Raw genomic sequence first — 16,357 nt, 5'->3', positions numbered from 1 at the left:
GGCACTGTGGGGCAACGTGTATCTGGCACTATTGGGGTCATATGTGTATCTGCCCCCCACATGTGTATCACGCCCCCATTTTCATTGGCCATGCCCCATGTGCCATTTGGTCACACCCTTTTTTTGACACGCGCACACAGTACCTATAAGACATTTTTCTACTTGCACCACTGACTGTAGGGGATGGAGGGACACTGGGAACTGGCTGCCAGGACACTGCAGGGGATGGAAGGACACTGGGAGCTGGCTTCAGGGATACTGTAGGGGATGGGGTGACACTGGGAGCTAACTGCTGTGGGAACAATGTAGGGGGTGGAGGGACACTGGGAGTTGGACCAGCACTCTTCTCAATACTCAATTTCTTTCTCATTAGTTAAGTCTCTCGGTTTAGGGATGAGGAAAAAACATCATGATGGCTCATTACCCACTAATTGTAGACATGTAGCGCCACAACAGCAGGAAGGGAGCAGGTGACAGTCGGAGACATCGCTCGCACATCATCGATCATCGCTAGCACTATTATGGCAGGCTGGCAGGACCATTATGCTCTGTTTGATAGAACTGGCTGCACTACCCTTGCTAAATTTCTAAACATATATGATCCAAAAGAACACATGGCTCTTTCAGGCACCAGAGCATGATAACTTTTGAAAGTACTGTGGAATTTATGTATATATATATATATATATATATATATATATATATGAAAGAAAGAGGCGGCACTCGGAGTCAGAAATAGCATAACTTGTATTGTGCAAAAAGCGTTGACGTTTCGGGGAGGTGCTCCCCTTCCTCAGAACTGTTCTGAGGAAGGGGAGCACGTCCCCGAAACGTCAACGCTTTTTGCACAATACAAGTTATGCTATTTCTGACTCCGAGTGCCGCCTCTTTCTTTCCTTTACACTCTGGGGCAGCCCCCCTGATGGAAGGCACAGGAGCAAGTATTTCCATATTCAGCTAATCTATTGGAGTGCCGGAGCTGCTGCATTTATATATATATATATATATATATATATATATATAGTTACGAGTAAAGCGGCACTCTCAGGTCTTCATTCAAGAAAGACAGGACATCACCCCGTCAAGCAACGTTTCGGTTTTATTTCAAAAAACCGTCTTCAGGCTTACATAACAGTACACAAACAAAATTCTTACCTATATAGCAGCATATCACCATGTGCAGATCGTGCCAGGTGTGCACAGCGTCCATTTCCGCCAAAGCGTCAATTTCCGCTGACATCACCTGGAACGCAAAGTAACCACTGTGTATTAACCCTTCACCAACAAATCATATTCAAGTGACAGAGACATGGACACATATATTTCAAAAGTCAATAAACACAATAGTGCAAATTAACTAATTCATTATTACATAATGATGACTATATGCAGTCAGACATGTAAGGATACAAATACTTATGCAACGGTGATTGTTTTTGTAGTTAAAAACTAAAACATAACTCATTACAACCAGCCTTTAAAACAAAAAACTGGAGAAAGACAATGTTTCATTTAATCCATGTGGGGCTATGGTATTTAGAAAATAGATCCACCTGGTTTCACACCGCAACAACGCTTTGTTGCGATCACCCCCCCTGCGTCCTTCAGGGATGTGATCGATCATTTTATACCTTAAGCTAGATAAATTGTGACCCTTAGCTTTGAAGTGCTTGGCAACAGGTTGTTCCGAAACCCTGCCTTCTAGGGCTAATTTGATGGCACTCCTGTGTTGTGCCATCCTCTCTTTGAAGGTACAAGAGGTTTTACCTACATAAAGGAGTCCACATGGACACTTTATGTAGTATACTACAAAACGAGTGGTACAAGTTAGACAGTGTGTTATTTTGATTGCTTTACCCGAATGCGGGTGATAACATGTATCACCAGTTTCCAAGTAAATACATGTTGTGCAGCCTAGGCATCTATAATTGCCAGGCTTTTTACTCAAAAAATTACTGGATTGTGGAGATGAGAAATCTGAAATATCCGAGTGCACCAGCATGTCACGCAGATTTCTACCTCTCCGATAACAAGGTAACAGCTTGGTACTGGATAGAGATTTTAAATCGGGGTCAGCTTGCAATATCGGCCAAATCCTTTTTGCCTTAGAAGTCAGCTTTTTACTTGCAGTAGTAAATTTGCTTACATATACCAATGCTTCTTGGTCACCCTTACTCTTGCTAGTTGACTTACACTTAGGGGTAGCTAATACCTTCATTTTAGCTTGTTGTAACAATTTATTCGGATAGCCCCGTTGTAAGAATCTCTGGATCATCAAATCCATTTGATTCAATTTATCTTGTTCATTGCTACAGATGCGATGCACTCTGAGCAATTGGGAATAAGGAAGTCCCCTTTTTAGGGGTTCTGGGTGAAAACTGGAAGCTAATAAATAATTGTTACAATCTGTTGGTTTTCTAAATATAGAGGTGTTAAAGCCAGTAGCAGATCTATTAATACTGGCGTTGTTGCGGTGTGAAACCAGGTGGATCTATTTTCTAAATACCATAGCCCCACATAGATTAAATGAAACATTGTCTTTCTCCAGTTTTTTGTTTTAAAGGCTGGTTGAGTTATGTTTTAGTTTTTAACTACAAAAACAATCACCGTTGCATAAGTATTTGTATCCTTACATGTCTGACTGCATATAGTCATCATTATGTAATAATGAATTAGTTAATTTGCACTATTGTGTTTATTGACTTTTGAAATATATGTGTCCATGTCTCTGTCACTTGAATATGATTTGTTGGTGAAGGGTTAATACACAGTGGTTACTTTGCGTTCCAGGTGATGTCAGCGGAAATTGACGCTTTGGCGGAAATGGACACTGTGCACACCTGGCACGATCTGCACATGGTGATATGCTGCTATATAGGTAAGAATTTTGTTTGTGTACTGTTATGTAAGCCTGAAGACGGTTTTTTGAAATAAAACCGAAACGTTGCTTGACGGGGTGATGTCCTGTCTTTCTTGAATGAAGACCTGAGAGTGCCGCTTTACTCGCAACTATACATGCAATTGCTTTTGCTTATGAAGGCACCGGGCGTTTAATTTGAATTATCTTAGGAGTGCCGGGTCTGGAACTGTATATATCTTGCATCGCAGTATGCTTAAATGACCAGGGCACCCACTCAAGATTTTGTGGCATGTTTACATTTTTCCTGAATCAAGGAGTGATTTTAACCTGCACAATTTGACTGCACTTTACTTCACGTTTGTTGTATATCATGGAAAGTGGCAAAGATGATGGCATGGGGTTACATGTTGCAACATACCCCCAAGGTGAACTTTTATCATTGTCTGACATAGATGCGGAGCGCATCTTAATTAAGGATAAACTGGCTACCACCACTAGACTGAATTCTAATGAATCCTACTTTTTCCAATTGCTTAAATTAAAGAAAAAAGAAACGGATTTTTATTACCATGGCGTGTCATTGTCCGATTATTATCGGGAACGGAAAATCCCACGTGGTTTCCGTATTAAAAATGTACCGACAATTGGCCGTAATAATGCTGTATTCTGCCGCAGGTGGGCAGCTGTTTTAAACAAAGCCTCATTTGACTTGATCTTACTCGTAATTGAGGAGGCGACTAGAGAACTTAATATTGTTCGTGAAAAAATCAAATGCTTAGAGGCAACATGTTTGGAAGGTTTGAGCTCTGATAAGGATAATGGATGGCTGTTAAAATTACAGAATCAGTCAGAGAAATATCGAGATGATTTGATAGCATTCAAAACAAAAAAAATTTCAGCTGTTACACGTGATTATGAGGACAATCGAGTATACAATTTCTCTAACCCACAATTCAATAGATCTAAGCCTTATCGTCCTAGATTTCGTGGAAATCCCAGACAATTCCCATTGGAGACTGATGCTTCTAGTGGGACATCTCAAAGTGACACGGATAAACCAACTACGAGTAGGAGATATAACAAAGCAAAAGTCCCTTTAGGGATAAAGACCAGGGCACAGAGGGACGCCCTACCAGAGGACGAACCAGAAGGGGAAGGCAGTGTGAAAGAGAGTGCAAAAAAAACGGGAAGAACAAAGAAGTGATCTATAATCTATCATCTGTCCCTTTATCAGATATTGAAGTACGCGTACTTCAACGAGGACTGAGTTTCATTCCTACAACTAAACATCAAAGTTTTGAGAGTAAGGTGGACTTGGCACGCTTCAATAGACAGCTACGATTGAAAGAGTTCTTTTCTAACAAGGACTCAAAAGTGGTTTCTATTAGTGATTGTCCTATACGTTCTAAATCACAGTTTGATCCTATGTCTTCCAATGCAGCCATTCGTTCATACACCAGAACCATGCATAATGAAATTGATAAATTGACCTCTAATCCTGTTAAAATTAAGGGTAATTTAACTTATTCTGAACGTAAAGCTCTGACTAATCTTTCGGGTCGTAAAGATATCACTATCCGCCCCGCCGACAAGGGGGGTGGGATAGTGATTCAAGATCTGAAGGATTATATCAGCGAAGCTGATCGTCAATTATCTGATATTAATGTCTACATTAAACTGATGCGTGATCCTACAGATGAATTCATTAGTGATTTAAGCTATGTATTGCAGGGTGCGGACAGGTATGGTCTGATTGACTCTGATACAGTCGTAGCTTTAATGAATAAAACACCAGCCATACCTGTTTTTTATTTGATCCCAAAACTTCACAAGAGTGCGACCCATCCACCCGGTCGCCCGATCATTGCTGCCCGCAACTCGTTATTCTACCAAGTTTCTAGATATCTAGATTATTATTTACAACCTGTCATTCAAAATCAGAGCACATATTTAAAAGATACTTTTTCATTTCTGGAGAAATTGAATAGTGCTAATGTACCAACTGGGGAATGTTGGTTATGTACAGCTGACATTGTCAGTCTGTACACCAACATACCACATGATAGGGGTGTTCCTGCGGTCAGAAAATTGATCGAGGATAATCCGCAATTATATCATGGACCAGACGTTAATGTTTTCATTGATCTTCTTAACTTGGTTCTCACACGCAATTATTTCTTATTTAATAAGTGTTATTACCTGCAAGTGCTTGGCTGCGCGATGGGGTCCCCTGTGGCCCCCGCGTATGCGAACGCATTCATGTTTGATCTTGAGAAACAACTCTTTTTTGCTAAAGAGGAATATAAGAGGTATATTCCGTTTTTTCTTAGGTACATAGACGACGTGTTTTTATTATGGACTGGTACCCGGGGGTCCTTTGTTCTAATGATGACAGAGATTAATATGAGAGACCCCAATATTAAATTCACATTCAACATTCAGAAAGACAATATCCATTTCCTTGACGTCAGTATTAATAGATCTGCTACTGGCTTTAACACCTCTATATTTAGAAAACCAACAGATTGTAACAATTATTTATTAGCTTCCAGTTTTCACCCAGAACCCCTAAAAAGGGGACTTCCTTATTCCCAATTGCTCAGAGTGCATCGCATCTGTAGCAATGAACAAGATAAATTGAATCAAATGGATTTGATGATCCAGAGATTCTTACAACGGGGCTATCCGAATAAATTGTTACAACAAGCTAAAATGAAGGTATTAGCTACCCCTAAGTGTAAGTCAACTAGCAAGAGTAAGGGTGACCAAGAAGCATTGGTATATGTAAGCAAATTTACTACTGCAAGTAAAAAGCTGACTTCTAAGGCAAAAAAGGATTTGGCCGATATTGCAAGCTGACCCCGATTTAAAATCTCTATCCAGTACCAAGCTGTTACCTTGTTATCGGAGAGGTAGAAATCTGCGTGACATGCTGGTGCACTCGGATATTTCAGATTTCTCATCTCCACAATCCAGTAATTTTTTGAGTAAAAAGCCTGGCAATTATAGATGCCTAGGCTGCACAACATGTATTTACTTGGAAACTGGTGATACATGTTATCACCCGCATTCGGGTAAAGCAATCAAAATAACACACTGTCTAACTTGTACCACTCGTTTTGTAGTATACTACATAAAGTGTCCATGTGGACTCCTTTATGTAGGTAAAACCTCTTGTACCTTCAAAGAGAGGATGGCACAACACAGGAGTGCCATCAAATTAGCCCTAGAAGGCAGGGTTTCGGAACAACCTGTTGCCAAGCACTTCAAAGCTAAGGGTCACAATTTATCTAGCTTAAGGTATAAAATGATCGATCACATCCCTGAAGGACGCAGGGGGGGTGATCGCAACAAAGCGTTGTTGCGGTGTGAAACCAGGTGGATCTATTTTCTAAATACCATAGCCCCACATGGATTAAATGAAACATTGTCTTTCTCCAGTTTTTTGTTTTAAAGGCTGGTTGTAATGAGTTATGTTTTAGTTTTTAACTACAAAAACAATCACCGTTGCATAAGTATTTGTATCCTTACATGTCTGACTGCATATAGTCATCATTATGTAATAATGAATTAGTTAATTTGCACTATTGTGTTTATTGACTTTTGAAATATATGTGTCCATGTCTCTGTCACTTGAATATGATTTGTTGGTGAAGGGTTAATACACAGTGGTTACTTTGCGTTCCAGGTGATGTCAGCGGAAATTGACGCTTTGGCGGAAATGGACGCTGTGCACACCTGGCACGATCTGCACATGGTGATATGCTGCTATATAGGTAAGAATTTTGTTTGTGTACTGTTATGTAAGCCTGAAGACGGTTTTTTGAAATAAAACCGAAACGTTGCTTGACGGGGTGATGTCCTGTCTTTCTTGAATGAAGACCTGAGAGTGCCGCTTTACTCGTAACTATACATGCAATTGCTTTTGCTTATGAAGGCACCGGGCGTTTAATTTGAATTATCTTAGGAGTGCCGGGTCTGGAACTGTATATATATATATATATATATATATATAATTATATATATATATATATATATATATATGTGTAAAACACAGTTTTTGGTCTGGCACTCCTCGTTCCACAGGGTATCCGCTCCGGTGCCCTCCTTAAGCAGAAATAGCTCTATGTATAGTCTATGGAAGGCGGCACTCGGAGACTTTCACAAATTCTGAAACGTGCTTTAATGTGCGTTTAAAGCACGTTTCAGAATTTGTGAAAGTCTCCGAGTGCCACCTTCCATAGACTATATATATATATACATATATTAGTGATGTGCACCGGACATTTTTTGGGTTTTGTGTTTTGGTTTTGGATTCAGTTCCGCGGCCGTGTTTTGGATCGGACGCGTTTTGGCAAAACCTCCCTGAAAATTTTTTGTCGGATTCGGGTGTGTTTTGGATTCAGGTGTTTTTTTTTACAAAAACCCCTCAAAAACAGCTTAAATCATAGAATTTGGGGGTCATTTTGATCCCATAGTATTTTTAACCTCAATAACCATAATTTCCACTCATTTCCAGTCTATTCTGAACACCTCACACCTCACAATATTATTTTTAGTCCTAAAATTTGCACCAAGGTCGCTGGATGGCTAAGCTAAGCAACCCAAGTGGCCGACACAAACACCTGGCCCATCTAGGAGTGGCATTGCAGTGTCAGACAGGATGGCAGATTTAAAAAATAGTCCCCAAACAGCACATGATGCAAAGAAAAAAAGAGGTGCACCAAGGTCGCTGGATGGCTAAGCTAAGCGACCCAAGTGGCCGACACAAACACCTGACCCATCTAGGAGTGGCACTGCAGTGTCAGACAGGATGGCACTTCAAAAAATAGTCCCCAAACAGCACATGATGCAAAGAAAAATGAAAGAAAAAAGAGGTGCAAGATGGAATTGTCCTTGGGCCCTCCCAACCACCCTTATGTTGTATAAACAGGACATGCACACTTTAACAAACCCATCATTTCAGCGACAGGGTCTGCCACACGACTGTGACTGAAATGACTGGTTGGTTTGGGCATGAAATTATAAGGTATGTTCCTGCGCACTCTCTTTGCTGCCCAGTGTAAGGTCCTTTCCTGATGTGTCACCACACACCTGTAAAAGACTGATAAACAAGAAAGGTAGGATGGACCTACTGTTGGCGCAAAGTAAGATGATGGTTGAATTTCACCGTGGGATCAAAGTCCAAGAATGATGGTAAGGAAGTTCGTTATTGTTCTCAATGCGTGTTCTTCATGGAAGTATCTTTCAAGGATGTTGCATGTAGAGAGAACACAAATAATGTACAAGGGTTCAGTGGGATTCCCCAAAAAAAGTTAATTTGAATGAAGGTGACTTCTGCCCGGACTCTATGGACTATAGTGATACGGGGAAGTGTACAGGTATCCGTAAGGGTTCACCCTGGTGTTTCAAGATAGACGTGGCTCCTCACATGTGTGCTTACTTTCAAACACTTGGAGAAAGCCTATAAAGGTTTCTTTAAAGCCTCTAGGTAAATACTCCTGGTGCCAAAAATGTGTGTACCCCAAATATTCATAAACAGATACTTCTAGATGATGCTCACATCTAAGCTTACTTCAAATAGACGTCGTACTTTCATGTAGTGGTTTCTTTATTTCAGCAGGCTGGATGGTCTTCCTCGATCACTCCCCGACTTCGTATTGGGCTCAGTATAAAGCACAAACACGAAGGGGTGTGTGAGGTTTCATATACATTTATTATAAAAATTATTAAAAACAAATTCTGGATTGCATACCTCAACAAACAGTCTTATGGATGTTTATACAGCAAAATCCAACAGTGAAAGAAAGATGTTAACCCAGGATGTCTCACCGTTTTCCTGCTGTTAGAACTGGTTGGAGTGGTACCTCAAATCCTCACATGCTCCACCAACGCGTTTCAACTATTTAGTCTTTTTCAAGGTGCATGTGAGCTCAACCATACCCTCTATTTATACCTGGTATGATGTCTGAGTCCGCCCCTTCCTGGGCGGGACCCTGTAATAATGCTAAGTTCTTTATTTTGATATAAATCTTCCCTTTAACATATGGACTGGGTAATATATATGGTGTTTTTACTGGGCTGGGTGCAAAGGATGAATAAAATTGTAGAGAAATAGTAAAAAGAAGTAAAAATGCGCTATGCGTTCCAAACGTGTGGAACGCATAGATGGTCCGCCGGACTTCCGGCGGAAGCACATGACCTAGATCAGACTCCTGTGCTTCCGCTGGCCGGGTAGCGTCTGATGCGTGCCGCGTCATCTGGGACATGAGACGGGGATCGACGGCGCGGCTGGTCACGTGAGAAATCACGTGTGGTGTTGGTTCCGCCCTTTTGCATTCCAGATGGAGTGGAACGCATGACGTAATAGGTGGCCAGACGCAATAAGAGGATTCTTCCTGATTTCTTACTTATTGCGCTGCTTAAACATGGAAACGTGGCTGAGGGATAAAATCTGCTAATGCGGACTGATGGAGGGATAAATATGTAGATTACAGTCATGGGACCCATATGTTACAGTAAAAAATGTTTCTACGTATAAACAATACTAATTAAATTGATCCGTGGTTATAGACAGAAAGGGGTCATTCACAAGTATTACAAGAATTGCAACAACTGTAACTAATACAAAGGAGGAAGACATGGTAGCAATATATATTATACGTGAATATATAATATGCGTGATTAATAAGGTCCCCCCAAATAGATAAGGCATGAACATGGGGACGCGTCTGAGGGATGAACCTGATTGGAAGGACTAGTGGAGGGATGAATACATATAGGTTACAGTGATAAATCAGAAAGTTATAATGTAAATACTTATAAACCATGATAATAAAAATTCATGGTTGTGAAAGGAAAGGGTTGTTCATAAATATTGCAACAATCATAAAGGAGGAAGATATGGTAATAATATATGTTGCACTTGAATGCGCAATATCTGTATTTTATGCGGTCCCCCCAATTGATGATTAAATGACATTGTAAGAATCTAAAGACAATCTATAAATGGGGTATGTTGTAATAAATTGGTCATATAAGCTTAATACGACTTGAAATTGTTACAAAAACCATTTGGTTTCGAAATCCAGATTGAGACCGGCTGGATGTAGAGTGCCCATTTCAAAAATGCTCCGCATCTCCTTCTTTGCTAGTTCCTCCTCCATATTGTTTTTCCGCCAATTCCCCTTTATAATGTGAATTCCACAAAAGGAGATCAAATCTTTAAGTTGGCAATGGTGATGGTCTTTGAAGTGTGCTGACACTCCATGGGAGGTAACTCCTTTTTTGATGTTGCGTACGTGTTCTGCCATGCGTTCTTTTAATTTCCTGGTGGTTCTTCCGACATATTGTTTTTTGCAAGAACACGTGATGAGATATACTACATGGTTACTATTGCAAGTAATGAATTGGTGAATTTGTCTGCTTTTTCCAGTTGTGGTGGAAGTGTACTCTGTGATTTTAGACGTGGAACTTTTACAGTTCCTGCACATACTGCAAGTTCCACATCTATGGAAGCCTTTTGTCATGATGGTACCTGGTTTCTTCTTTTCTTGTGCCACACTTTTGACCAAATGGTTCTTGAGGTTGTCTGCCTTCCTATATATGAATCTGGGTTTCTCTTTTAAGGTTCCTTTCAACATTGGATCACGTAGAAGGATCCCCCAGTGTTTTCTAATGATGGCTTCTATTTGCTTGTGTTGGCTACAGAATTTGGTGATAAAGGGTATACCTATATCTTCAGTCAGGTTATCATCTCTTTTCTTAGGTTCCAACAGATCTCTTCTGTTGCTAGTCAGATATTCTTGAAAGGGAATATCCACTGTATTTGTTGTGTATCCCTTGGCCAAGAATTGTTCTTTCAATGCGGTTCCCTGTTTCTGATAGTCTTCCACTTTAGAGCAATTTTTCCTGATTCTGTGAAATTGGCTTTTGGGTACCGATGTAAGCCAATTATTATGATGGTTACTGGTGGATGGTATGAATGAATTGCAGTCCGTTGGTTTCGTGTAGGTCCGTGTGTGCAAAAAATCATCTTCTACGAAGATCTCAAGGTCCAAAAAGTGTACTGATGTTTTACTGGTTTCAAAGGTAAGTACGATATTCTTATTGTTGTTGTTTAGGAATTGGCAAAACTCCTGTAGTGATGAGTCTGTGCCATGCCATATGAAGAAGATGTCATCAATATACCGGACCCAGGTAATCAGGTCCACCCCCATGCCGCTCCAACCGTCCATGGATTCCTGTTCCCATTTGGCCATGAACAGGTTGGCATAGCTAGGGGCGAACCTGGTACCCATGGCGGTTCCCTTTGTTTGTAGATAGTAAGAACCATCATAAAAGAAGAAATTGTTCTTCAAAATCAGCTCTATTCTCTCTAGGAGAAAGTCTTGGAATGGGTGTAGACGTGTTTCTTCTGAGATAAAATGTGATACTGAACTTAAACCGTCTAGATGGTTGATGATGGTGTATAGGGATGATACATCCGCTGTCACTAGATGGTAATCCGATTTCCACTCTAGGATTTCTAATTTCTTTATGAGATCGGTGGAATCCTTAAGGTAAGATGGTGTTTTGATGACTATGGGCTGTAACAGATGGTCTATGAATTGTGATAAATTTGACATGAGGGATTCGGTTCCAGCAACTATAGGTCTCCCAGGTGGTTTTTCCAAACTCTTGTGAACCTTGGGTAGGATGTAAAACACTGGTATGGATGGATTTTGTATTAACATATATTTGTGATTCTTCTCTGTGATTGTGTTATGGTGTTTATACTTATCCAAGAAGGTGGTAAGTTTCTTCTTAATCTGTTCTGATGGATTCCCTCTTAATTTCTTGTATGTTAGTTCGTCTTCCAACTGTCTCCGGACTTCTTCTTCATAGTCCTTTAGATTTAGAATGACTCTGCCGCCCCCTTTGTCCGCGGGTTTAATTATGATCGAGGATTGGTCTTTCAGGTTCTTTAGTGCATCCCTCTCCTTTTTATTTAAATTCCTGGATCCATTTTTCCAAGCAATCTCCTGTTCCAGATCTTCTTTTACCGCTTTTTCGAAGGTCTCTATAAAACAACCTTTTTTATGGAGGGGATAGAAGATCGATTTGGGTTTGAAAATGTTGGGTTCTTCATCTTCTTGTGCAGGTTGCTCTTTGAAGAATTTTTTGAGGGTGAGTTTACGTATAAATCTCTGTAGATCCACATATACTTCGAAGTTATCCATCTTTGATGACGGAGCAAATTTCAAACCCCTCGCTAGAACCTTTTCCTCCACCTCCGAAAGTTTGTAGTTGCTTAGATTGAAGATTTTAACATAGCCTTGTTCTTTGTTTGCATTCCCTTCTTCAGCTAAGTGAGAGTTCTCGTTGGTCACGGGTTCCTCTTGGTCTCCAGAGGTTTTCTTCTTTTTCTTCTTTTTCCTTTTCTTCCTTACCCTTTCAGTTGGTGGTTTTCCTTCACTCCTTTCCTTCTTCCCGCCACGCTTCCCTCTTTTGGTTTTCGGGGCGGGTTTTATCCTAAAAAAACCTCCCCTTCATTGTCCTCATGTTGGTAGTGAGGTGTCCTACTGTCAAATCGCCGTTTACCATAGTTGATGTATTCTCTCGGTTCGTAATTACGATGATTGCTGCTTCTCTCTCTATTTTTTTGGCGGTATCCCTCTCTCCAGGATCCTCTTCTTTCCGTTCTATATCCATTCCTTCGTGGGTTGGGGGTTCTTCCTCTCCACGATCTTTTTCTTTCTTCTCTAGAGTAATTTCTCTGGAAGGATACATATCTTTTCCTTTGGTGGGGATGCATCCCGGTATTCGTGATCTTTCTTCTCCTTTCTCCTTGGTCCTCCCTATTCTCTTTAGGCGGACGTTCTTCATCAAACCTGGTCCTATGTTCATAGTATCTTGGTTTAGTTCCTTGAAGTCCAAAAAAGTTTCTTTCCTTCTTGGTAATGAGATGTTGCTTTCCCTCTTTAAAGTCTGTGACATCCCGTTGGTATTTGTTTTTCTTTTTCTGCATGAGTTCCTTGTCATTGTGTCCCACTTTTTCTGCGATGTCATGTTCCATCTCTTTGTAATCCGTAAGTTCTTTAAACGGTTCTACCAATATTTTAAGAGAATCGATCTCTGTTTCCAAATCTTTCAGCTCTTTTGTTCTTTCTCGCACCAGAAGTCTCATGAGAGAGAGAGAACATGAGTCTAGAATTCTCATCCATTCCACTTCAAATGCTGAGGATCTATTCTGAAATGATGGCAGTTTATCTATTCTTAGACCTCTGGGGATGATTTCCTCTGCAATGTATCTCTCTAGAGAGATCAGCTCCAACCAGATTCCACCTTCTTTCAATAATGCATTCTGTAATTTCTCCATCATACCCTCTAGATCACCATCCACACATTGTGTGGATTCAGCATGATCCAGAAAGATTTCTTCTAGTTTCTCCCTCCTTACATCCCTATGTGAGAACATGATAGAGGTGCAGCTGGAAAATACCTTAAGGTGAAAGCGATTTATTGAAAATGAAATTATAAGGTATGTTCCTGCGCACTCTCTTTGCTGCCCAGTGTAAGGTCCTTTCCTGATGTGTCACCACACACCTGTAAAAGACAGATAAACAAGAAAGGTAGGATGGACCTACTGTTGGCGCAAAGTAAGATGATGGTTGAATTTCACCGTGGGATCAAAGTCCAAGAATGATGGTAAGGAAGTTCGTTATTGTTCTCAATGTGTGTTCTTCATGGAAGTATCTTTCAAGGATGTTGCATGTAGAGAGAACACAAATAATGTACAAGGGTTCAGTGGGATTCCCCCAAAAAAGTAAATTTGAATGAAGGTGACTTCTGCCCGGACTCTATGGACTATAGTGATACGGGGAAGTGTACAGGTATCCGTAAGGGTTCACCCTGGTGTTTCAAGATAGACGTGGCTCCTCACGTGTGTGCTTACTTTCAAACACTTGGAGAAAGCCTATAAAGGTTTCTTTAAAGCCTCTAGGTAAATACTCCTGGTGCCAAAAATGTGTGTACCCCAAATATTCATAAACAGATACTTCTAGATGATGCTCACATCTAAGCTTACTTCAAATAGACGTCGTACTTTCATGTAGTGGTTTCTTTATTTCAGCAGGCTGGATGGTCTTCCTCGATCACTCCCCGACTTCGTATTGGGCTCAGTATAAAGCACAAACACGAAGGGGTGTGTGAGGTTTCATATACATTTATTATAAAAATTATTAAAAACAAATTCTGGATTGCATACCTCAACAAACAGTCTTATGGATGTTTATACAGCAAACTCCAACAGTGAAAGAAAGATGTTAACCCGGGATGTCTCACCGTTTTCCTGCTGTTAGAACTGGTTGGAGTGGTACCTCAAATCCTCACATGCTCCACCAACGCGTTTCAACTATTTAGTCTTTTTCAAGGTGCATGTGAGCTCAACCATACCCTCTATTTATACCTGGTATGATGTCTGAGTCCGCCCCTTCCTGGGCGGGACCCTGTAATAATGCTAAGTTCTTTATTTTGATATAAATCTTCCCTTTAACATATGGACTGGGTAATATATATGGTGTTTTTACTGGGCTGGGTGCAAAGGATGAATAAAATTGTAGAGAAATAGTAAAAAGAAGTAAAAATGCGCTATGCGTTCCAAACGTGTGGAACGCATAGATGGTCCGCCGGACTTCCGGCGGAAGCACATGACCTAGATCAGACTCCTGTGCTTCCGCTGGCCGGGTAGCGTCTGATGCGTGCCGCGTCATCTGGGACATGAGACGGGGATCGACGGCGCGGCTGGTCACGTGAGAAATCACGTGTGGTGTTGGTTCCGCCCTTTTGCATTCCAGATGGAGTGGAACGCATGACGTAATAGGTGGCCAGACGCAATAAGAGGATTCTTCCTGATTTCTTACTTATTGCGCTGCTTAAACATGGAAACATGGCTGAGGGATAAAATCTGCTAATGCGGACTGATGGAGGGATAAATATGTAGATTACAGTCATGGGACCCATATGTTACAGTAAAAAAAATTTCTACGTATAAACAATACTAATTAAATTGATCCGTGGTTATAGACAGAAAGGGGTCATTCACAAGTATTACAAGAATTGCAACAACTGTAACTAATACAAAGGAGGAAGACATGGTAGCAATATATATTATACGTGAATATATAATATGCGTGATTAATACGGTCCCCCCAATAGATAAGGCATGAACATGGGGACGCGTCTGAGGGATGAACCTGATTGGAAGGACTAGTGGAGGGATGAATACATATAGGTTACAGTGATAAATCAGAAAGTTATAATGTAAATACTTATAAACCATGATAATAAAAATTCATGGTTGTGAAAGGAAAGGGTTGTTCATAAATATTGCAACAATCATAAAGGAGGAAGATATGGTAATAATATATGTTGCACTTGAATGCGCAATATCTGTATTTTATGCGGTCCCCCCAATTGATGATTAAATGACATTGTAAGAATCTAAAGACAATCTATAAATGGGGTATGTTGTAATAAATTGGTCATATAAGCTTAATACGACTTGAAATTGTTACAAAAACCATTTGGTTTCGAAATCCAGATTGAGACCGGCTGGATGTAGAGTGCCCATTTCAAAAATGCTCCGCATCTCCTTCTTTGCTAGTTCCTCCTCCATATTGTTTTTCCGCCAATTCCCCTTTATAATGTGAATTCCACAAAAGGAGATCAAATCTTTAAGTTGGCAATGGTGATGGTCTTTGAAGTGTGCTGACACTCCATGGGGGGTAACTCCTTTTTTGATGTTGCGTACGTGTTCTGCCATGCGTTCTTTTAATTTCCTGGTGGTTCTTCCGACATATTGTTTTTTGCAAGAACACGTGATGAGATATACTACATGGTTACTATTGCAAGTAATGAATTGGTGAATTTGTCTGCTTTTTCCAGTTGTGGTGGAAGTGTACTCTGTGATTTTAGACGTGGAACTTTTACAGTTCCTGCACATACTGCAAGTTCCACATCTATGGAAGCCTTTTGTCATGATGGTACCTGGTTTCTTCTTTTCTTGTGCCACACTTTTGACCAAATGGTTCTTGAGGTTGTCTGCCTTCCTATATATGAATCTGGGTTTCTCTTTTAAGGTTCCTTTCAACATTGGATCATGTAGAAGGATCCCCCAGTGTTTTCTAATGATGGCTTCTATTTGCTTGTGTTGGCTACAGAATTTGGTGATAAAGGGTATACCTATATCTTCAGTCAGGTTATCATCTCTTTTCTTAGGTTCCAACAGATCTCTTCTGTTGCTAGTCAGATATTCTTGAAAGGGAATATCCACTGTATTTGTTGTGTATCCCTTGGCCAAGAATTGTTCTTTCAATGCGGTTCCCTGTTTCTGATAGTCTTCCACTTTAGAGCAATTTTTCCTGATTCGGTGAAATTGGCTTTTGGGTACCGATGTAAGCCAATTATTATGATGGTTACTGGTGGATGGTATGAATGAATTGCAGTCCGTTGGTT

Source organism: Pseudophryne corroboree, chromosome 2 (assembly GCF_028390025.1).
Source record: "Pseudophryne corroboree isolate aPseCor3 chromosome 2, aPseCor3.hap2, whole genome shotgun sequence".
Taxonomy (NCBI): domain Eukaryota; kingdom Metazoa; phylum Chordata; class Amphibia; order Anura; family Myobatrachidae; genus Pseudophryne; species Pseudophryne corroboree.
Note: the sequence above shows the minus strand (reverse complement) of the source record.